Here is a 24,542-nt window from a genome sequence, read left to right on the forward strand (position 1 = left end):
TTTATAATTCTATATGTAAATTAAACTGAGTCAAATAAGGATATTTCAGTTTTAAGTGGTAAAGAACCCAGTGAGTGGAGTTTGTTTACTGACAGCAGTGACTAAGGAGGGTGGGGGTTGACAGTTGCAGCGAGAGGCGCTGTGATTGATTAGCAGAGGGCCAACAAAGGGTCAGTCACGTAAAAGTAGAGCTGAGGATGCGCATTCTCAAAATGAGATAAACATGTAGTTTTACATTGTCTTTCCAGCAGGTCATTTGAAAGCTACAGAGCTACAAAGCAAAAGTCTAGTGGCCCTTAGTTTTAAATCTGAATGTTTTATCATCTCTAATGGGACCCCAGGATTTCAGCTATCACTGAGGCTTGTATGGGATTAAACAATCATTAATGTACTCTGGGGCAAGTCTCATTAAGGCCTTGAGGTGATAACCTTAATCCTAAAATCAATTCTAAATGCTTGCAATGCCAATCAATGCTAAAGAAAATGTTGTTCAATAAAAAGTCTCTGCAGCCAAGTTTCTTCTGGTTTTCAGCTGCAGAAACAAACCCTTCTAAAGCCTTGAGGAGCTGGGCATCTGTAAAAGTTCAACTGCTGTGTCACAGATACAGCCTTCCTTAAAAGGGCATATTCATGGTATGTTTTGAGGTTTTCATTTATTATTAGAGCTGAGACCTACTGTGTGTGAGTGAAAGAAAAGTGCAGCAATGCAATGGTTGCACAATGAAACACGTGCTGCATAATATAGGGTTGCATAATGTTATTGACAATAGCTGGCCTAAAAAACTTAATATTCTTTTTATCTGCTGTTAATTCAAGCCCTTTGTCAGGACTATCCCAGGGAACCATCCTGCAAAACCAAACCAAATTAATTTGATTTGAAAAGTACAAGCTCCATTAAAGAGGGCATATTTTATTTTGTGTTCTGAGCTCATTGCCTGTCAGTAGGTTGTTACTGTGCTGTCTGTGGATCTGAAAAAGGCAGATGAAGCTCGATTTTTAGGCCCGTAGCCAGTCCAACCCTTTTTTTCCCCCTTAAAAGTAGACCTTTTTTTGCAGTTTCTCTTCTCATATTTTGAAATTAATTTTGAACACATGCTCGCATCCCCCTGAAAAAGCAACCCGTCCTCTAAGATTTTCTCACTGCACGCATCAAACAACACACAGCTGCAGAAAACACTTTGCTGTTAGAGACACGTACTGAGACATCTGTTGCTATTTGTTCATTGTTCCGCACATACATGTTTGAATAAAATCTGTCGAGTCTGCTGATGCCAGTGTTAGGATGATCTGTAAAGCAGTGGACATGATTCACAAGAGGATTGTCTAGCTTTGCACCCACTAAACCTTTTTAAATGAGTCAAAAAGATGCTAAAAGACACTCATTCAGAAGATGCATGCAAAGGGTTTAATGCTTTGTAATTAAATCAACGGTTCCGCTCAGGGATCTACTCTATGCTTTATGGTGTGCAGCTGTGCAGTGAGTGTTATACTTGCAAGGTCTTAACACAATCATAAAGGACACAGAATCACAAAAGTGGCATTTTTTGAGTTATGGACTATATGGACAGAAGTATTTGGCAGCCTGACCATTACACCAACAGGGACTTTAATGACATTGTATTCAATCAGATGTACTTTGATACCCCCTTTAGCAGCTGTAACAGCCTCCTCTCTTCATGGGAGCCTTTCAAGATTCTGGAGTTTTTCTGTGGGAACTTATGCCCATTCATTCTGTGGAGCATTTATGTAGTCAGGCACTGATGTTGGACAGGAAGGCCTGGCTTGAAATCTCTGTTCCAGCTCATCCCAAAGGTGCTCGTTGGGGTTGAGGCAGTAAAGTTCTTCCACACTGAACCCATCAAACCATGTCTTCATACTCCTTGCTTTGTGCACTGGGGCACGGTGATGTTGGAATAACAAAGGGCCTTCCCTAAACTGTTGCCACAAAGTTGGAAGCATAGCATTGTCTAAAATGTCTTGGTATGCTGAAGCATTAAGACTTGCCTTCCCTGGAGATAAGGGAAACATACCATTATTTTTCCTCCTCCAGACTTCACAGTTGGCAAAGTGCAGTCAGTTAGGTAACATTCTCCCAGCATCCGCCAAACCCAGACTCACCCATCAGCCTTCCAAACAGAGAAATGTAATTTGTTCCTCCACAGAACACATTTCCACTGCTCTATAGTCCAGTGTCTGTGCGCTTTACACCAATCCATCAGATGCATGGCATTGGACTTGGTGATGTGAGGCTTGCATGCAGCTGCTCGGCCATGGAAGCCCATTCCATGAAGCTCCACCTGCACACTCTTAGTGTTTACATTAATGCCAATGGAAGTTCAAAACTCTTCAGCTTTGGAATCAGCAGAATGTTGGCCACTTTTATGCATCATGCGCCTTAGCAGTCGTTCACTCCACTCTGTGATTTTTACGTGGTCCTTCGCTTTGTGCCTGAGTTGTCATTCCTAAATGCTTCATTTTCTAAAAACATCACCAACAGTTGCCTGGAATATCCAGCAGGGATGAAATTTCATAAACTGTCTTAATGCAATGGTGGTATCCATCACAGTAACACACAGAAGTCCCTGAGATCTTCAGAACGACCCACTTAGGATCACAAATGTTCACAAATGGAGACTGCATGGCTGGGTGCTTGACTTTTAACACCTGTGATAATGGGTCTGATTGAAACACCTGAAAAAATAAACAGGTGTTGCCAAATACTTTTGTCCACATAGTGTATTTATTATTTAAAAAAACACACTCAGGTTTGTTTCGCATTAGGGACCTGGGCCTGAGCCAATTACGACTGACCCTAAAGTCTGGTTCTACTTGATTAGTGTGAATGCAAGCTTACTGTACTTGGGTACCATGCCAAAGTCTGCTTGTAGAGGTGGTCTTGGGCATGATTGAAGTGGACTTGGTCATGGTACAAGGGAGATGTGATTGTAACAGTTTCTGCATAGTACATGTCAGTGACTGGAGCTGCAAGGTGATATTTAATATGTCTTGTGTCATCAAAAACTTTTGTTTCCATACAGCATGGACCACTTTTATCTTCTGAGCTGCACGTTAGATGTGAGAAGATTGATGGTGGCATCCAAAAAAATCAAAAGGAAAACATCCAAGCATGATGGACTCCATAGCCCAACCTGAGCATAAACAAATGTCAACGTGGATGCAGCCACACTTGTCTTTTCTTCATTCTTCTTGCTCATGTTTTAAACCATGTGCATATCCGCTACTGAATAATGTAAAAATGCTCTTTAATTCCAGACCTTTTTGAGTGAGGTAGGAGTTCATCTGAACCCTCTGCTACAGCTGCTTTGGAGTGAAGTCAAAATATTGGCTTCACTGTCAAAATATACAAGAATCTATCCTGTAGACTACCTTAGAAAAAGAGAAGTATACCTGGCACACTTGCTCAGTGTCCCAGAAAAGTTTATTAAATCACAACACTTTGACCGGAGCTCCTCTTCAGGTGATAGTTTTTCACCTCAAGAAGACCTTTAGTCGAAGCCTTGTGATTTAATAAACTGTTTTTGTTGCACTGAGTGAGATAGAGGGCAAACCTCTCTTTTTCTGCTGCTCTCTTTGAATTTCCCAGAACCTACCTTATATGTGATGTGTGTAAAACCACCTCCCCTGCTGTAGACTGCACATGAGGGAGCTTTAACATTTCATCACTAAGTAATATCTTATACCTTGGTTAGCAGGAGTGTGGCTTCAATGCAGCTGACTCACTTTAGTGCATGTCTCGGCTTTAAATTATGTCACCAGAGCAATATGTCACTGCTTGTCACAGGAAAATTTATAAGATGGAAGGAGACGTGGAGACACGTTTTATGTTAATATTCAGACAGCAGTTCCTGCTGGGTTTGTTCTGGCCTGAGAAGAATCATTGCTGCTTTTGCCTTTGGAACTGTTGCCAATGAGCGGCTAACTTTGTGATGTTAAAATTTCAAGGTTTATTATACAGTTTTATTTTTTCCAGAAGAACACAGCGTTATAAATGTCAGTGAAACTAATATATAGCTGTGCTGAAACACAAACCTCTCTCATGCCCTCAAAAGTATGCACTAAGTTATTCAAATTAGTAAAATAAAGGTGAAACTACCAGCTGACAAAGGTTTAACAATTGTCAGAGATTATGGTTCAGGTCGTGCCTTGGTTTATTTGGGTTTGGATCAACACATCAAGTAAGTAACAGGAATTCCCATTGTTAATGTCATTGTTTTAAGTTGGAAGTTGTGACAACTCCAGTTTGTTCGAGCTTGTGTTTATTAAATGTACATGAAATAGAAGAGAATAACAAAACGATGCAAAATAAACAGCAGCATAGAAATACATAACATTTCCTAATTTGAAATTTAAAAAACATAATGGAAGAACACAGAAGTTTGCAGTCCTGTAGTTGTTAAAGAGAACAGGTGTAGGGGTTAATTGTGCTAAATTGCCATCAGTGTGAGCTGGTAACAGTTGGCAGACTGGTTTATGTAAACATAGAAAGAAATGCTAAGATGAGGTTCGAGTAATTTTGAAGCTAGGCTTCTCTACTGCTGTAAATCTGCGCATAACCTTAAAATGTATGAGCATCTGAAATGTCTTCAATCCTTTCTGTTCTCACATCATTAGGCTTTAAAAAACAGTACAGAAATGGATTCTTCATTTGTTGTTCAATAGCGGTTTAGCGGGCCACACAGTACATGAGAATCATGCCGCTTGTCAGCCTGAATCCCCTCTACAGACCAAAGTCAGCAAAGGCCCAGTTATCGGAAAGATCATCTTGCCAGATGACTCTGTGGTGTATAAAGAGTGACTTTTTTCCCCAGAAGACAATCAGAGGCGCTCAAGATCATAAAAATCAAACATGTTCAATATTCATAACCAGAAATCCTTTTGTGTAAGTGTGGTGGGTACAGAGTACAGCTGAGGAAATGAGAGCAGGATTGTTATGTGGAATGGACCAACAGCCAATCAGCACGCAAGCTGACCAAAGGAGGAAGCAAAACAAAAACACGGCCAGGGCTACAATAGTGGACGTGAAGCATAAAGTTTAGATGGACATCAGAAATGAAGGAGCAACTTTTTTTATTTGTAACTCAATGTATTTAGGCATGTAGACATGGTCAAGAGGACTAGCTGAAGTCCAAAACTGAGCATCAGAATGGGGAAGAAAGGGGATTTAAGTTGTTGTTGGTGCCAGATGGGCTGGTCTGAGTATTTCACGCACAACCATCTTCAGGGTTTACAGAGAGTGGTCCAAAAGAGGGAACTTATCCAGTAAGCGACAGTTATGTGGACAAAAATGCCTTGTAGATGTCAGAGGTCAGGGGAGGAAAGACAGACTGATGGTAGAAAGGCTACAGTAACTCAAATAACCTTTTTTTTTTACAACCAAGTTATGCAGAATACCATCTCTGAATGCACAACATGTGGAAAAAAGCAGATGAGCTACAGCAGGAGACCACACCAGGTGCCACACCTGTCAGCTAAGAACAGGAAACTGAGGCTTCAGTTCACACAGACTCACCTAAATTGGACAATGGAAGATTTTACAAATGTTGCCTGCTCTGATGAGTCTCAATTTTAGCTGTGACATTCAGATGGTGGGGCCAGAATTTGGCGTCAACACCATGAAAGCATGGATCCATCCTACCTTTTATCAACAGTTCAGGCTGGTGGTGTAATGGTATGGGGCTAATTTCTTGGCACTCTTTGGGCCCCTTAGTACCAAATGAGAATTATTTAAAAGCCACAGCCTACCTGAGTATTGTTGCTGACCATGTCCATCCCTTTAAGACCACAGTGTACCCATCTTCTGATGGCTACTTCCAGCAGGATAATGCACCACGCCACAAAGCTCATCATCTCAAACTGGTTTCTTGAACATGACAATGAGTTCACTGTACTCCAACGCCTCCACAGTCACAAGATCTTGATCCAACAGAGCACCTATGAGATGTGATGGAACGGGAAATTTGCATCATGGATGTGCGGCCAACAAATCTGCAGCAACTGTGTAACGATGTCATGGCAATATGGGCCAAAATCTCTGAGGAATGTTTCTAACACTGTTGAAACTATGCCATGAAGAATTTAGGCTGTTCTGAAGGCAACAGGGGTCAAACCTGGTACCAGCAAAGTGTACCTAATAAAGTGGCCGGTGAATGTATATTTTACATCCATTTAAACTCTTGCTGAAGCTGGTCAGGAGAAGAGCAAAAATCTTTTTTTTCTATGGAGGAAGCTTTTAATGTCACTCATTACTCTTCTCCTAAAAAAATAAATGTCCAGTTCTGCAGCTTTTGCTATATCAGAGCTAGTCTCTTTATTAACCATCATGTTTATAGGCTTGCAGTACGACTTCACGGCACCCAAAGCTGCTGCCTCGTTATTTAAATGACGCTAATTGGTCCAGCCATTCTCAGACCAGGAACCAGTGTATCAGATCAAAGCTTTGCATGATGGCTCTGTCTGATAACAGACATGCACACTGGCCAATCCATCATCTTTGCAAGGTTAGAGCTTTTGTCTTTTTTCACTGAACTGCTGTCCAAACTGTGATGGTTTGGGATGAATACAAATACTGCTACACCCATACTAGTTGACTTTTGTTCATAACTAAAGGCTAAGAGTTGAATTAAAAAATATTTAGCAGGCAGCACATGAAGCTTGTCGCCTCTTTTTCCTGGAAGTCTGGCAGCAGCTTTTGATTAACCACAGTCATGAAGGGTTGTTTTCACTTAAACATGACTGGAGTTACAAAAGTCTGAACAGGATGTGATAAATGCATTCAAGTCCAAAATATGACAGCAGGAAAAATGTGTCCAAAAAAACAACTTAAAAACTAGAGGAGCCGTTACTTAAGTGTGAGCTTTTACTCCAGTGATGTGGGACTGTTTATCTTGCCTGAATGGGCCTGACACTATTTTCTTAAAGGTCTATAATTCATCAGAACAAACTCCCTCACTTTTTTTTATCTTGACCCTCATTTATAAAGCTAGAATCATTTGAACAAGGTTAAAAGAAAATCACCATGTGCTTCTCATTTACATCCAAATGAGTTGTTTCTCATCAAATATAGTCACAAAATGTTTTTGTCAGAGGTGGTGTGTCAAAGTGGAAGAAGTTGTCTGTGTTCATACAGATCAAGTGCAATCCAAGTTTGTGGCCTGGTCACATATCTGTCATATTTATAGAGAGGGTACAGGGAGATCTGACCTGTCACAGATCATTATAATGACATTTTCTATAAATGATTTCTGAAGTGTATCTCTAAAATATCAGATTCATACATCACAAAGACTAGATCTGGCAAATTGCATCACCAGATTTAACTGCATAAAGGGAGCGGTACAAAGGAATGGGATGATATCACAGCCTCTGATCTGCACCGCTGACTCTGCCAACCCTTTTCTGGAAAGATGAAGGGTATTGAAATGATATCAAGATCTATGCTGACCTATTTGTAAAAGGTGCCTATATAAGGAAACGTCTTTTAGCTTTTTCTAAAGTTTTATTTTGGGCTTTGTATGTCTTTATTTATAGAGGAGAAAACATGGGTGAGGGACTGGTGGTGACTATCTCCAGCAACCAAAGAGTCGCAGAGATCAATTTGAAACAACAACCAATTGTAGGGTTGTTTTTTCACATCCATTCTAACATGACAGATTCACTCGTTATAGCTATATCGTTTTAAACACACAGATCTATTTTCAAACATGACTCCTCCTGAGACACTGCATTTATACATGAGGACATTATATATTGGCTTTTCAACAACATGGTAATAGTTTCTGCTATCAGAACTTTTGAGATACTTGTCCAGAGTGTCCATTGAAGCTGAAGGAATTTGCTTGTAATGTTGGGAGAATTTGCTTTGAGATTTCCAGGAATTTTTGTTGATACTTTGGGGAATTTGCCTGGAAATCTTCAGGTATTCAGTGTAAATTTTGGGCATATTTTGGAGAGTTTCATCAGAAGTTTCAGGGAAATTTGCTTAGAATTTTTATTTTTTATTTTTTTTTATTTTTTTTAAGGAAACTTGGAAAATGTATTTCTAAATTTTTCATGAATTTGACAGGAAATTTTGGGGTATGGGTGTCCTTTAAAATTTTCAGTAATTTTCATGTAGGTTTCAGGGAATTTGTTTGGATGTTTGGGGGAATTTCTTTTGTTTTCATGTAATATTGGAGTATGCGTTTGTCCTTTTGGGGGAATTTGATTAAAAAACTTGAGGGGAAATTTCCGGTGAGATTTTAGGGAATTTGCTTGAAAATGTTCAGGATATCACATGGAATTGTTGGGAAAATGTTTATTGGAATGTTTAGGCTTATGGCAAGGGTGGCAATCTGGCATAGTGGGCATCTTCCCAGTGGGCCAACGGGGTCAGTATGATTTTTCAATTTTTTTTTTTGCTAATTATTTCCCCATAGAGCAGAGGCAGCAGCCCACTGTTTTTTTTTTTTCTTTAAAATGAGCGTTTACTGGCCCAGTCTTGTCTTCTAAAGGTCCGTTTACACCCTCCACTCCCCTCTAAAAATGTCAGGGTCTAATATTTCCCCAGTATAGCTTTGCTTTATTGTAAACTTTCACTGAAATATTCGGAGTATTTGGAGACTATCAAAGCCTGCTTAGCTTTCACAAGGAGTTTTTTTTGCAGACTTCAAGTGGGCGTTCCATGTGTTTTACACTGAGGAGAGGCTTCCATCTAGTCACTCTGCCACAAAGCCAAGATTGGTGGAGGACTGCAGTGATAGTAGTCCTTCTGAAACATTATCCCATCTCCACACAGGATCTCTGGAGCTCAGTCAGAGTGACCATCGGGTACTTGGTCACCTCTGTTACTAAGGCCCTTCTCCCCTGATTGCTCAGTTTGGCTGGGCCACCAGCTCTTGAAAGAGTCCTGGTTGTGCCAAACTTCTTCCATTTAAGAATTATAGAGGCCACTGTGTTCTTGGGAACCTTCAGTGCAAAGGACATTTTTCTGTAGCCTTCCCCAGATCGGTGTCTTGCAACAATCCTGTCTCTGAGCTCTGCAGTCAGTTCCTTTGACCTCATGGCTTGGTTTTTGCTCTGATATGCATTGTCAGCTGTGAGGCCTTCTTTTAATTTACCACAGTGGATTCCAATCAAGGTTTAGAAACATCTAAGCAAAGATCAAGAGAAATGGGACGAACCTGAGATAAATTTCAAGTGTTTGGTGTTAATCCACATTTCAATGGGATATTTCAGATTTTTTATTTTACATAAAAATGTAAAATATTCCACATTTCTGTTTTCACTTTGCCAATATGTGGTACTGAGTGTAGATAAATGAAACAAAAAATGAATTTAAATGATTGTAGCATCAGGCTACATCATAACAAAACAGAAAAAAGTGAAGGGGTCTGAACATTTTCTACATAAATGCTCTGTACCTTGTCCTAGCTGCACACAAAGTGAGTGAGCACCAGTGCTGAGGATTTTCATTATCATTGACATGAAATCAGCATATAAGAACATTTCTGACGATATTTACAATAGACATTTTGGCTATAATATCTGCATATATCAGCTGAAAATACCGGTCATCATACAAACAGATTAGTGGAGTTTCAAGCTGGACAAACAGACGTTTATCAGACAGTCTTTTTCCTCATTCATCATCATTCCTCACATGTTAAATTTTATTTTACAGACTGAAAATTGTTTATTTTTCCATCCTCTAACTCTAAATTGTGTTTTTCAAAGACTGACTTTTAAAGTCTGAACTACATTTAATTATCAATATCAGCTAAAATTAACTTGCGAATATCGGCATAACGGATATCAGCAAAAATCCAATATTGTGCATCCCCATGCAGCCCAATGTGGTGTTTTAGCCCCTGATCCTATTTTCCTCTCTGTCCCTCACACTGAGATGGGCAAGGAACAAAAAAGAGGAAGAGGTCAAGGTATCAGAAGTGTTTGACAGGATTTTTTTCTTGGTTTTGGTTCTTTTGCTCACTCAACAGAGGTTGTCAGCTTGTTTTACAATGTGAAGACAGTTGTGCATTGATTATATCCGTATCCATGTTGAAATGTTTGCTCTTTCTGTCAACAAGCAAGCAAAATTATTAGGCTCACAGCTATCAAAGACTCTTCAATACAAAGTGCTACTTCCATTCCTCTGCATTCACGGTAAAAGCACAAGATGTCATTTCTTTTTTTGAAGGGAAGACTGAAATGAAGTAGAATTAATTACATTTGACAAATATTACAGGCTATTTTCACACGTGTATCTGGATTTTTGATTTGTCAGGGTCAAATCTTGTCTCTTTATGAACATCACAACACACAATCCCCTCAGAGATCCAGAGTGTAATCTTACAGATGTTTTTGTCCTCTAAAATCTCTCTGCCTTGTTTAGTTGTACATTTGTCTCAGTGTCAAATAGCTTTAAATGTGATTTTTAAACATGACCTGGGACTTTAAACGGCACTTGCATTGACTTATATAACCCAGACATAAATGGACTGCAGTCTTCTGGGATCATTATCAGGGAGTTGGTCATTTTCTGGCCCTCATCCAGCAGGCGATTCACTTTATGAGCAGCTCATAAAGCTGGAGCATGTGAGTGACGAGGTTATCATGACGACACCAGGATACAGACAGATGTCATCTGATGTAAACACTCTGAACAAATGAGACGTGTGTTTGCTGCGGGGCAGAGGGCTGACATTATGGCACAGTTGAGTGATGATGCATCTGCTCCTATAGGACATGATCAGATTACTGCTCCTTGTCTTCTCTAATGGCTTCCCTGTCTCAGCCCCACCTCCAGCAGCACCGAGGGGTACGAATCACACTTAGCGGCAGGGTGGCTTTTATCCTCTGCCACAAAGCTACTTTTTATTACCACTGGCATGCTGATGAGGGGACAGATAGATAACCTCTCCTGCGATTACCCAAAAAGACACATCCCCAGACGGTGCTTTGTGAGACTTGACCTGCAGCTGTTCTCTTATCTGTGCTTTATCAGACCCTATTCAAGGTTGTTCTGTGACAAAGGCGACCACGGTAAGGACAAACTGGAGACATTTTACGGTCCGGTGTCTGATCGTTATCAGCAACAGATGAGCATCTATAAGAGGTGCCGGATTCTTGGTAGGTTTCTGATAACATGAAAGTGTTTCTAATTAGACGCACACTCGCATCAGTGTAGAGGCTAATTGGAATTCACTTGATTTGGTTCATGGAGATAAGTGACAAGTTTCAGCTCACCGGTTATTATGCTACACTGCTTCCTCCTGTCTGATATTCATACACAGCACTCTCCCTTTATGTCTGCATAACAAAATTGTAAAAAATTTCTAATGTTTCACAAAAACTAAGGAAATTTGTGTTTGGTAGATTATTACTTTGTTGAAAAATTCTTCTTGGTCATAAATCTTGGAAAGCTTGTTTATTTCCCTTTTAAATGGTGCCACATTCTTAAGAAACATGCATTTGTGGGATGACCAGCAAAGCTGAGTATGTGGGTTGTACTAATGAAACATTTGCCAAATCTTCTTTGCCAGTGCCAAACAGCTTATTCTACTGTTGTGATTGAGTTTTTTTTTTTTTTTTCAGCTTCTGCCGATCAGGAGCCTGATTTTTAGCACCTGTGAGCATGGGCCCTGCCATAGTGGTCAGCAGGTGTCTGCTCCAAGAATTAGCATGCCACGTTTGACTGATCTGGATAGGTCCTATGCAAAAGAGCAACTTCAAGCTGGTGTTCCACAAAACTAAGTTGTGGCATCATTTGGAGTGAGCCCTAGTACCATCTCAAAATCTTCTCTCATTAAAATGACTGGAAGCAGTCAGTCGCCGTGCGGCGGTGTGTAACCGGCTTAAGGGACCATAACCGGTCTAATACAGATTTGCAGTCGAGGTTTGCAAGATGATATGGCCAACAGCTCCCTGCTCAGACAATCTGGAACAGACTGCATGCAGCCAATCTCCAGTCTCCATGAGGCCTGCCGTGACTGCCCTTTGCCATCAGGCCTGTTTGCTCTGGTGTCAGCAACACATGCACTGGAACCTAATCTTTTGGAGGAATGTTATGTTCAGGGATGAGTCCAGATTCTGTTGAATTTTGGGGGTTGAATTGTAGGGTCAGTTGTGGAGAAGACGCGGGGAACGCTATGCTGATTGCTGCAGCAACATTTTTTGGTGGAGGCAGTGTGATGGTGTGGAGTGTCATCTCCTTCACTGGAAAACTAAGCTTTTTATCATTGACTGCAACCTCAATGTAGAGAGATATCGAGATGAGATTCTGCAACCAGTGGCAAACCCATATTGCCACAGTCTGGGACGGAACTCTATCCTCCAAGATGACAATTCTTCCCCCAGCAGAGAGGGTTTATCAAAAACTACCTCCAGAATGACTATATTGTGATCATTAAGTATAAATTACATGGGGGTTTTAAGCCATCCGTGTGCATTTCTCTCTGGAGTTTCACTTCTCCCACTGTCTCCTAATGCCTCTCTCACAGCAGACAGCCCACTCCCCACCAATCCAGAATATTCCTCTCCATGCATGTGCTTTTATGTATCAGAAAGGGAGGGATGAATGAGAGCAGAGAAACATAACAAGGTGAGTTAGTGGTGTTAAGAGACGGAAGTTTGAGATGGAGACGGATGATTTTGGTCTGAAAAATAACAGAAATTAAACTGTCATCTGGCAGTGGTTCAGATTTCAAAAAGGAGAAGGCAAACAAAATGCTGTAATTTGTAAAATGCGCTGCAAGATTACAGCAGCACTAATACAACACATCACCAAAGACATGGCCCCAGTAGGTGTTGTTGAAAAGCCAGGATTTAGAGATCTCATAAAGATGCGTGACTTACAGTATGATTTGCCTGGGCATATATTTTGTTTTATTCCTGAAAACTCCCTGGCAGAGTTTTTCATGTCAGTAAGAGTAAAGGTGGGCCAGCCGCTAAAAAATGTGACCCCCCTTCTCCACAACTACAGATCTGTGGTCTCAGCCTTGCAGTGCATTACACCACCAACTGGGAGTTCAAAAGTTCATGCCTCCATGAGCTCCTCACTTCCGTTTCTTCACAGTGCCAGATGTCCTACTGTTAGAGATTATTTCAGGTTTGCGTTTATTTCAAGATATTTTAAACATGAGTGCTTTTATGAGCAATCCTGTTGCAACAATGTTTTGCAATTTCCTTTTTTTAGCATTCCAGTGTTTAAAGCCAAACAACTAGACGAAAGCGCTATAGGGCTAAAGGTTTAGGGATGAAACAGGACTGAATATGAATATGCTGTTTTATGCACCAGTGTTTGTGCCATCTGGAATTGCAAATGACCCTGACTGCAGAGAAAGATGGAATCCACCTGCTCGAAAGCAAATAATGCAGGGACCAGTGCAGCCCTCTAGAAACACTATCCTCATAACATAAAACATTCATCCAAGTGTTCCTTCCTCCCCTCAAGATGTCTGATATTTCAGTGCCAGGGGGTCTTTGTAATGAAAACCTTCACTCTCATCAGAAAAACACAACAAATCCCCAGGTTACCTTTACAATCAAGCCATAACTCCCCTATACTTACCCGAACAACAATGTTCAATTTAGCTTTTCTATATCACTGAAATATGGGTCTTACAAAGCAGAGTCAAAGAGCAGGATTCATGCATTCTGATTCTCTCCCTTATCAATTATGAGAAAAGTTATGATACAGTGATGGATGAAAGAAAAGAAAGAAAATGAATAAAGAAATTACGTCCTCTGGGGGGAAAGTGTAATTCTGTGTGAATCCCCAACTGTGGGGAACGCTTTGTAATGGCTTCTCTTTCTGATGGGAAATACAATTTATCTGCTTAACTTTAGATGTTTACATCTAGTATTCATGGGCACAAACAACTCTGTGAATTATTTCAAAGCCTGCTCTCTGTGCTGAATAACTTCTTTGACATTGCTTGCAGGGTGGGAAAAAAGTGTGAAAATTTATCAGGTGGAAAAAAAGCAAATCTTACAAAGTGAGACAATCTGAAATCTTTGTTTGCTTTATCAGATAATCCAAAGATGCAAGATGTATTTTTTTTAGAATTATCAACCTGCAAAGGTAGAAAGATAAGACTAATTTATGCTGATGCAGTCACAATTCATAGGGAAATCAATCTGACTTGAATGCAGCTGCCAGAAGCCATCACATTAAAAGCCTGCATTAACTGAATTCAGTTTATTTATATATAAAGTATTTATTTCCTTGATGAAGACCTTTTTTCAGGTTTTATGTGGAATGACAAAATCTTAGACTGAGGAGTGTGTTTCTAACTCGATTTATTTTATGCCCATTTCTGGATTTAACTGTGTGGGATAAGTATAAGATCAGCAATCATGACATTTTTTTTTTTGCATATTTTGCTTCATTGTTAAGCTGCAAGTCTTTAATGGAATACATTGAGAGACTAAATGCATTTTTTAGCAACATTTGCTGAAAAGTGGAATGAGACTGCTGCTGATTTGAGCAACAAATGTCAACTTAATGCTTTTAAATTAAGCCATCTTTATCTGCTGGTCTTAACCAATAAAACTGGTCAGTATAGTGGAAACACTCATGGATGACCTGAAGCCAAAAGTTTCCATGTAGGGACAAGAAGGTGGAGCCTTAAATGGACCTGAGATTGCCATCTAACTAACTTAACTAGGGCTGTTAACATTAATGTGTTAACACTCGCGATTAACCTTGAAACCTTAACACATAAAAAAAAAACAAAAAAAAAAAAACCGCAATTTAATCATGTGACTAAGTTTGACCACAACTTGGCCCCGTAATCCTCCAGCGCGTGTGTTTACGTGACTGGGGTGAAGAGGTGATAGGCAGGTCAAACGCAGCCAGCACTAATGAGTGAGGAGACAGAGCCAGGTCTGCTTAATGGCAATTTTCTTAATAAAAGCTGGAGAATGTTAATGAAGATAAAACCAAAACTATGGGTGCATGCTGCAGTGATAAACTGTCTTTACACTGAAGCACAATGAGTCTTAAGTACCACCTTCGGGCTAAGCACATCTTTGCTTATGGTAGTAAAGACGACAATAACAGCACCGGATCAAGCCATGGTCATACCACTCTCTTCAGCTGCTTCAGGACAGTTTTCTTCTTTAGCTGCTCAGATAAATGCCGAAAAGTGCTCCAAAACTTTGAGCAAGTCCTTTTTGTTAAAAATATTAACCCAGTATAGAAATCTGCGGTGGAATTAGCAAAACTGAAGTTAATTAGCAAACTCTCTGATCTGAAGACGGAAAATATGATGCGTTCAGGTAACCTCAGTAAATTAAACGACTGCATTCTATATGTTATGATGTCATCAAATATCACATAAAAAGGGGAAAATTTAGTTTTGATGAGAAACTTCAACAAACACAGTGTGAATATGTGTTTATATTTGAGGGATAATAATAGATGTGACAGACTGAATCATAGCTTTTTAACTCAAGCACTACTCAGCTAAGACCACTTGTAGTTTTAATATTAGCCCTTATTTTGTCTTTCCACCAAACTATAGAAAGTATGGATAGTGTTATTGATAAGGACTTAGATCAGCACTTTCAATGTGCTGTACATAAAATTAAAAGAACAAAAATAAAACACTTGACAATAACAACCTTTAAATATCTAAGAACATAAAAATATACTTAAACTATTAAAAATGCTCTGATTAATCATGATTTTTTTTAGTTGCCTTGAGAGTTCTTTTGTCTTCATGGTGTAATGGTAGCCATAAATATTGATTAACCAGTGACTGGACCTTCCAGACACAGGTATCGTTATACTACAATCATTTGAGACACACTCACTGCCCTCTGGTGATCCTCATTTCACTAACTGTGAGACTACTAGCACCAATCAGTAGGACGTCTGTTGAACTGGGTCAGTCACTTTAAAGGAGGTGAATATTTATGCAGTCACTTATTTTACCTGACATGTTTTGTTTAATTGGCTTTACTTTGGGGAAATCTGTTTTCACTTTGACATTAAAGACTTTTGTGTGGTTTTTTAAAATTTGTCCAAAAAAAAAAGAAACCTAATTATATTCCAAGATTAATTCATAAAATCATTAAAAAGGTAAAACATCCAAGGAGGAAATACTTTTATAGACACTGTACCAGCCTGTAAACACACGTATTTCTGCTGTGATGTTGTGGATTTTAATGCAGGAATCAGCTCACCTTTTGATCCAGCCTTAAGTGGAGGTCACACTTGGATTTGTTTTGTAGTTTTGGCTTCCACTTCTTGTTGTTCTCCAAAGTGATTGCTGTGAGCAGGGAATATATTGACATCCACCAGGGTCCTAAAGGGGCAAAACACAAGCTGTCAGACAACGAAGGGGCCTGTGAACAAGCTCACAGCTGTTTTCAGTACACCCTGATCTGCAGAGCAATCAGGCAGCGTTAGCAGCTTTATCATCCACTCTGCCGTGACTTACAGGGATGCCTAAATAGAACAAAGCAGTGGTAATGATGTCAGTAACGCCTCTCCTTTTCCAATGATGAGTCAGGATGTCTGCAGAGGAAAATCTATCTCACTGTCATGGCTTAAGGAACACCTAAATGGGACACAGCCATTGTTAATATCATTAGTTACACCTTTGCTTTCCAGGAATGGCAGGTAAAAATATCTGCTGATAGAAACGGTCTTGTCAAAAGCTTTTACATGGAGCTTTGAGGGGTTATAAGGTGTTTCCTGAATAATTTGGAGCATCTGTTGTTGCATCAGATAAAATAAATTAGCCTAGTCTTACATAAAACATTGTTTTGAGACCTTCCTACACACACCACCTATAGAGTACGTATGTAAAAGATATTTGAAAACAGATGGTTGTATTTTGCAAGTATGAATAACTTCAATGTAAAACTCACCTTCATTAACATACAGCATATGGTAGGTTTGTTTAGCATAATGTTTCCTCATAATATGCATGTATAGTAAAATGCCTTTTAATCAGATTATCTATAATGAAGACATAAACAACTGTAACTTCAGTCCTTGCTGAAATGTCAATAAAAGCTTTTTTGAAAGTTGAAGTGGTGGAGAAAACATAAGAGATGGGGACATCTCAAATTAAGAGCTGCAACAAGAGCCTTTTAGGGTATTTAAGTTAAGTAAAACTAATTTGATTGTACATGATTTGGAAAGGCATACACCTCTCTAAAGAAGGCCTCACAGCTGACAATGCATATCAGAGCAAAAACAAAGCCATGAGGTCAAAGGAACTGCCTCATAGTTCAGAGACCGGATTGTTGCAAGGCATAGACCTTGGAAGATACTAAAAAATGTTGCTGAACTGAAGGCCCGCAAGAGCACAGTGGCTGTCATAATTATGAAATGGAAGAGGTTTGGCACAACCAGGACTCCTAAGAGAGCTGGTGGCCCAGCCAAACTGAGCAATTTGGAAGACGGGCCTTAGCAAGAGTGGTGGCCAAGAACCTGATGGCCACACTGACTCAATTCCAGAGATCCTCTGTGAAGATGGGGCAAGCATCACTGCAGCTCTTCACTGATTTTGGCTTTATGGCAGAGTGGCTAAATGGAAGAATGTAAACTGGTAGAAAGCCTTGGAGTTTGCCAAAAATTCTGACTGAAAGCCAAGTGGGCATCATGTGTTTTGCACTGAGGAGAAGTGTGAGCCTTTCCAAATCATGTCCAATCAATTTAATTTACCACAGGTGGACTCCAATCAAGGTGTAGAAACATCTTAGACACAATCAAGAGAAATGGGAGGAACCTGAGCTAGAGTTCAAGTGTTGCAAAGGTCCTGAATATGATATCAATGTGATATTTCAGTAAATGTCCTCCCAAAGATATGCTGGTGTAATTCATTCCCCAGGACACTAAATGGACTTCCCTTTCCACTGCATCTCGACACCGTGCTCTCACGGAGGCCTTGTGTGGCCAAAACCAGTCTGGGTTTCCTTTGATGGTTTAAGCTTTTACTACAAATTTCCTGATTAAATGAAAGGGTTTTAATTACATCACTGGCTCTAGTAAAAGTGCCTGAGGATAGCCCTGTGGCCTACCTCCCACCTGGAGTTTACCACTTTGCACTAAAGCCACCCGGCTGTAATATGAGTTATATACACAATAAACATTACTGCCTTTCTTATGACAGTGCATCTTAAGACCGGGTGTTCCCAGTAAGGCCGCTCCAAAAAGACAGATGGAGCTGCCCAGTCCCTCACCCTCTCTCTCCTCTCCTTACATACAACTGAAAGCCTTATCCTACACAGAAGGTGCACGTGTTGCAGTGCATGTGTAGCTCCATCTGGTGTCTGGTGGGTCCGTCCCATTTGCGCTAAAACAGCAACATGCAGCAACCTTTAATAAATGCCAAAGAGATTATTGTTCTGTTGTACATCAGAACTGCCCAATACAGAAACACCAGATTCCTTCCACCTTCTTTACATGGAGCTCAAGTACCTTTAGACTTTAAAGGCAAACAATAACTGGACATATTTTTTCCTGCTGAGACAATGAAGAACTTTTAACAACACCAAAAACAAAACTACTGAATTTCAGGCACAATGCAAAGCACTAAGAGAGAGGTTGGTCCTTATCGCTGCGTTTCCAGTTCAATCATCTGTCTGCTAAATGCTGACTGGCTTCATAAAAAGCAACGCATTTCATCACACACTGCTGTTTCGGACAGGGAATCAGGCTTGATGGCTATGCCTGCAATGCTTCTCCACATGCCAGTGGCAAAGACGTTTTAAAACAGGCTCTGCAAGCTGGCACGGCCTTACTGTGACAGGAGGCATGGGCACGAAACAACCAGATGATGACACTGTGGGAGATGGGACAAGGGCAAGAGCTGGTCAGTGCACCAGATCCTTAATCATCAATCAGTGTCCAAAATAGTTATTACATCAACCTGATGACAAGCCTGACACAGTTTCAACCCACAAATAATCACGTTTTTTTTTTTGTTTTTTTTTTACTCTAGGTTGCTATATTTAGGCACAAATTCTAAATACTATGGGCCATTTTTAAGGGACATTTGGAGTTAAACATTTGCTCTCTGGTGGTAAGACACTGATGACCAATTCAGATTTTATCAGTAGTAAATCCTGGATTACCTGCTTGACCACTGGGTTGAATTTGGTGTTTGACTAGCCTGATTTTCTGCTTTGAACAGCTTTAAAGGCTTGAGTAGTGATGAGGAAATGTTAAACACAGGAGCAGATAATGAGAGGCTTATTCTGATTATCCTTCAGACTGGAACAAAGAGATGTAGCAGAATCCTCCCTGTGACATGATGATGGTTTTACACAGAAGGGAGGTGAGAATGAGTTGTGACAAGGAGCTAAAGTTGGGGTTGAAGTGCATCAATATTTAATCAGTTTGGCCCTTTCTCGGAGGATGAGCACTCCAGGGAGACGTGTGGGGCTGAAACTTAAGGAGATAATGCAGGAGACACAGTTTTGGACCATATAGCTCTAAATTTGAGCACATATCGACTCTGTACAGCAATATTTTACACCTTTGAGGGGGGATATGGTATTGCTGGGTGATTACTTGTATCAATTTAAACACAATTTTGGCTTCCCATGATCACGAAAACAAGGCAATCGAAATTAAATGATTACGAAGCCTCATGCTGTGTTGCACTTGAATTGTCCAGAGTTTTTTTTATTTGTGGTAAATGGAGCACAAGCTCTCTTCTAAAAAACTAGGCCTTTGATTCGGTCCAAAAGTTGAAACACAAAAATGCAAATACTCTGCAGACAAAACCGAGAATAAGAAAAACGGCTTGGTTAAAAAATCAGGCAGGAATCAAACATGAGAGAGTATAACCAAGCGAACAAAAACAACACACTATAATCTTAACCTATATGGAAAATGTGAAAGACATGCATGGTGACATATTAAGACAAATCTAACCATTTTATTTTCATAGTGTATGGTGTGCGATGGGATGACCAACCCAGCACCACACACTAACAGATTAATTCACCAGCAACCATAGTCTCCACTCTCACTACAGATCTTCGCATTTGCAACTTTAAAGTAAACAAGCTAAATCTAGCTAACTGTTAGCGATGTGCTACATCCACTGCAGGACAATGCTGTATGAACACTTGTGTTGTCAACACAAATTAGCGGGTTGGTCCACTTCTGATGTCCATTGAACTGTATTTTTTGCTTCATTGTTACTGCTATGGCTGTGTTTGTTGTGCTTCCTCCTTCACTCAGCTCGATTCCTGATTGGCTATTGTTTTTACCGGACACGCCAGATGGATTTGTATCACATCGATCTGGAAAACCTTCCATAGACAGCATCTGGGAAAGGGCAGAGCCTTTTTAAAAAAACTCTGAGGGTGATTGGATGAACGTTCTGTCACATCTTTACAGGCCAATCAGAGCAACAAAACACGTGACGTAGCTGCTACCAAGGAGTAAACTCCATAGAGAACTGTATAACGCAAACCATGACGACTGTAGACTTTTGTAGTTTCTGAAAGAAAACAACTCCATGCTGTTCTTTGTTCTTCATTTAACGAAGGAAAGTTGTCAAGTTCTGATAAAACGTATACTTTAGCAGCATCTATGCTAATGTCTTCCTCCACAATTGCACCGGCCTCTTGCTGCTGCTTGCTTACATCATGATGGTGGGGCGCCATAGTCTATGTAATTGAAACCCAGGATCACTGTACACTAGGCAGCATCTAAACACAAGTAAGCACATATACAACACATCTAAACACTCTGCCCAAGTGCATGATGGGAAACTCTGCCCAGACATCTCCCCAGATTTGAAATCGCAGTGGGTGGAACCTACATCAATTGACTCTTTACAGAGTTGAACTATCACAAAGAAGACCATTTCTCTCAGAATGGGGTTTAAATTCTACTTCACGGGTTAAAATCAACTTTGAAATCTTTAACTGAGATATCGACCCTCCAGTTTTGGAATGTGGAATCATTATCTCACTGTGAGCTACTGTATAGTCAATATTAATATAAATAATCTACCATAACTGAGCAGCCGTATGACATGAAAGTTTCTTGGATTATTTTTTTCTTTATGAAAATCCATGACATAGCAGTATTGCTAAAGTGGCCATGAGAAAACAAACTGGACTGTATTCAAACTTCACAGAACTGATGTAGAGATAAAGTGGAACATTTGTAGTACTACCTGATGAAGCTAAATTATCACTGAAAACAAAGCTGTCACAGCAAACAACCAAATCCTCTGTTTTGACTGTATCATCTCTGCTGTATGCCTAAGGGCAGAGTAGAGGAAAGCTCGGTAACTTTGCCGTTAACCACCCATCGCTCATATTCAATGTTCCAGGCACCCATCATACATCAAAAGCCTGCTGAGTTGTAAACATTACAGCCACAATGGTGGAAAAATGCAAATCACATCTTCATTTTAATGGATCTGGGTTCCAAAATGGCATGTTTTTCCAACAGACAGCAAAGTCTGAATCAGAAATGTTCATTTCAGATATTTGCACATGGACGGATCCCAAAGGATGAAAAAAAAAAAAGCCACATATTGAAAGCATGACTCACAGTGTGATCTTTTCTATTGACTTCTCTGTCTGTTACGGTTTTCATCTTGACTCAGATGAAGAGCAGACATATAGATTTTCTATTTTTACATATTCAGTATAAAACTCATATTAAAGCATCCGAGTGCAGTGATCCAAATCATCAGACTGAAAATAATCAAGACCTTTATTCTGCTGTGAAAACAAACTCTATTTCATTGTAAACAGTTGTGGAGTGTGAAAAAAATAATTTTACAATCTTTACAAAGAAGATGAATGAGCTTCAGATGATAGGTTGCTCATCTGCAGCAAGAAAAACAAACTAATTATGCTCATAATATTACATCCCATTCTTTCTAACAAGATGTGAGTGTTGAGTAATGTTTGAATCAGAGGTTGTTCATGTGCACTTTGGGAAAGCTAAACCATTTTAAAGATCTCTATCTACTTAGTATTTATGAAGATAAAAAGATAGTTCCAACAGTACGATTGTTAATGTTGATACTTTTACTCCATTTCATTAAAGTAATCTAGTTGTGATCATACAAGTGCTGCTACAGAACCCTTTTGGGGTTTGCTTTTGACATTTACTTTTACATGATGATGTCAAAGAATAAAGAAAAAGAGATAAATCTATAAAAAATAGTGCCCTTCATGGAAACACATGAAGAATTAAAGAGGTTGAAAGACTTGTAGTTGTGCTCTGAGCTCGCCTGAGGCTAAAATGCTTGTTAAACAGTGACCTCTACTGTACTAGGACTGCTACTGCAAGCCTCTGCAGCACTTTTCTCCAAAATGTATGGAAACAAAAAGGGACCAACCAGCAAAGTATAGCAACATTAGTGACAAGGGCCATAGTAGTTTAGTTTTGTGAGTTTTGTCAATTTTGTGCATGGACTGCGGTTGGGTTAGAGGTGTGTGGTGGGATGAGGTCATGTTTACTTCTCTTTTTCAGTTTTGTTCTTATATGAAGCACTTTGTGCTGCACTGTTTTGTATGAAAAGTGCTATTTCGATAAATTTGGATTTATCTGTTGATTGAAGGATGTGTGATTGTGGAGACAAAAAGGGTTGCTGTCTGGACTTTCGAGTTGCCAAGGCACCAGAATTTTAAACATTAATATTATATAACAAAAATCCAGTGAAATCATAAATACATTTTGTTTCATAGCAACAACAACAGAACTCTTCTGCACCAAAATTTTGGGTTATCTGATATTGTCCATAACCAAGAAATGTATGCATGCTGTCTAAATTGTAAAAAAAAAAATAAAAAATAAAAAATACATTAGAAATGTGCAGTTAAAGTGTTCTGGGGTTTACTTACAATTTCTAATGAACTGATTCCTTCTCTTAACACCTGCCATTTGAAATAGAGACACACTGTATTTTTCAACTTTTAATCTTTTTAAAATTACCTAGACACAGTTCTTTAAGAGACTTTCACATCTTTGTGAGACTCGAAAAGTACATGAGAAACATCAGTATTTTCCCACCAGCTGATTTGAATGGACCACTGGTGTTCTTAGTTTCACTTGAAACCACAGCTTTTAGTAAAAATGTGACTGAGGACCTAACATTTTCTTTTGCCTTTCTTTGTTCTTCCTTTTTTAGTTTATTTGAAAATTTGGTACCTTACTTTTTGTTGGGCCTGCTTTTAAACATTAAAAACATGTCTGTTGACTGTTTTCAAACATGGTGCTGTGAAAATGTATTTGCCCCCTTCCTAAATAATTTGCATATTTGTAACAATTAAATGTTTCAGATAATTAGACAAATCTTAAAATCAGACAAAGAAAACCAAAGTAATTACAAAATGCTGTTTTTAAATGATTATTTCATTTATTATGCAAAAAAAGCCACTGAAACCTACTGGCCCTATATGAAAAGTAATTGCCCCCTGTTGTTAAATCATAAATTAACTGATTAACCACATTTTTAGAAGCTGAGCTCAACTTCACTAGCCACACCCATGTGTGATTTCTGCCAGACCTGTTCAAGAAATCCCTTAAATAGAACCTGTCTAACAAAGCAAAGTAGGCTAAAAGGTCTAAACAAAAAGCAAAAAACAACAAAACAAAACAAAACACATCATGCCATGATCTAAGGATATTCAAAACAGATGAGAAGCAACTTCACTAACTTTCATCGGCCTGGAAGGGGTTACAAAGACATTTCTAATGAAATGTGAGAGAAATTATCCACAAATGGAGAAAACTTGGGAGTGGTGAACCTTCCTAGGAGTGGCCAACCCACCAAAATCACTCCAAAAGCATATCACAACTCATTTAGAAGGTTAAAAAAGAACCCAGAACAACATCTAAAGACAGTTAGCATTAACTTTCCTTTTTATCAAAACAAAAGACACATGGTCTTTTGGTCCGCTCATTTGCAGGTACTTTTTTTGTTTCATTGAGCTGTAGAGAGTTTTTATGACTTTCAACAAGAAAATGGGGGTTGTCCTATTTATTCACACTGAAACTTCAAAGTCCAATCGAGGCCTAGCTAACTTCAGCTCGGTTAAACCGTTATAATGCGTTTTTTCACGGGGACATCCTTATCAACCATGGAATCCATTAAATTGATGTTTTTGTCCTTATAAATATACGCCAGAATAATGTCTTCTCAACCTTTTTATTACATTGCATTTTTTTCATATTTTCCACCTGAAGCTACCAAGGGGAAGAGGGTGTTTCGATGTAATTGGTTGCACTAGTAACTAAGAACTTCAAGGCGAATCCGTCTCGGGGCAGAGGCACCAATTAAAACGTTAACTTTTACAACAAGCAGAAAATTCCACTTAACTCTTCACTACAGATCCCAGTTCAATTCTTTGCCTCCTGTATACTGCAAACGAACCGAAAGTTAAACCAAACTTCATTTTTTTCTGTTACTGGAGCTAGGTGAAATTCAAGTGATTGTATTCATCCCAGAGTGGCGCTGTAGCTACTTCAGCCCCTACTTGTCTGGCCCTTTAACTCTGACGTTTCAGTTTTCCTCCACGTTGGCCGCACATGCGCAGAGAGT

General features: G+C 39.5%; 1 long non-coding RNA gene across 1 annotated transcript; it reads right to left on the bottom strand.

Annotated features, from left to right (window-relative positions):
- Positions 1-5,851: 5,851 nt before the first annotated feature.
- LOC121511332 lies at positions 5,852-16,966 on the bottom strand. The gene is made up of 3 exons (XR_005992036.1): positions 16,879-16,966; positions 16,189-16,310; positions 5,852-5,952 (listed from the first exon to the last, which is right to left on the bottom strand). It is a non-coding gene; the product is annotated as an uncharacterized LOC121511332 (long non-coding RNA).
- Positions 16,967-24,542: the final 7,576 nt, after the last annotated feature.

The sequence above is a fragment of the Cheilinus undulatus genome, linkage group 6 (assembly GCF_018320785.1).
Source record: "Cheilinus undulatus linkage group 6, ASM1832078v1, whole genome shotgun sequence".
Classification (NCBI taxonomy): Eukaryota; Metazoa; Chordata; class Actinopteri; order Labriformes; family Labridae; genus Cheilinus; species Cheilinus undulatus.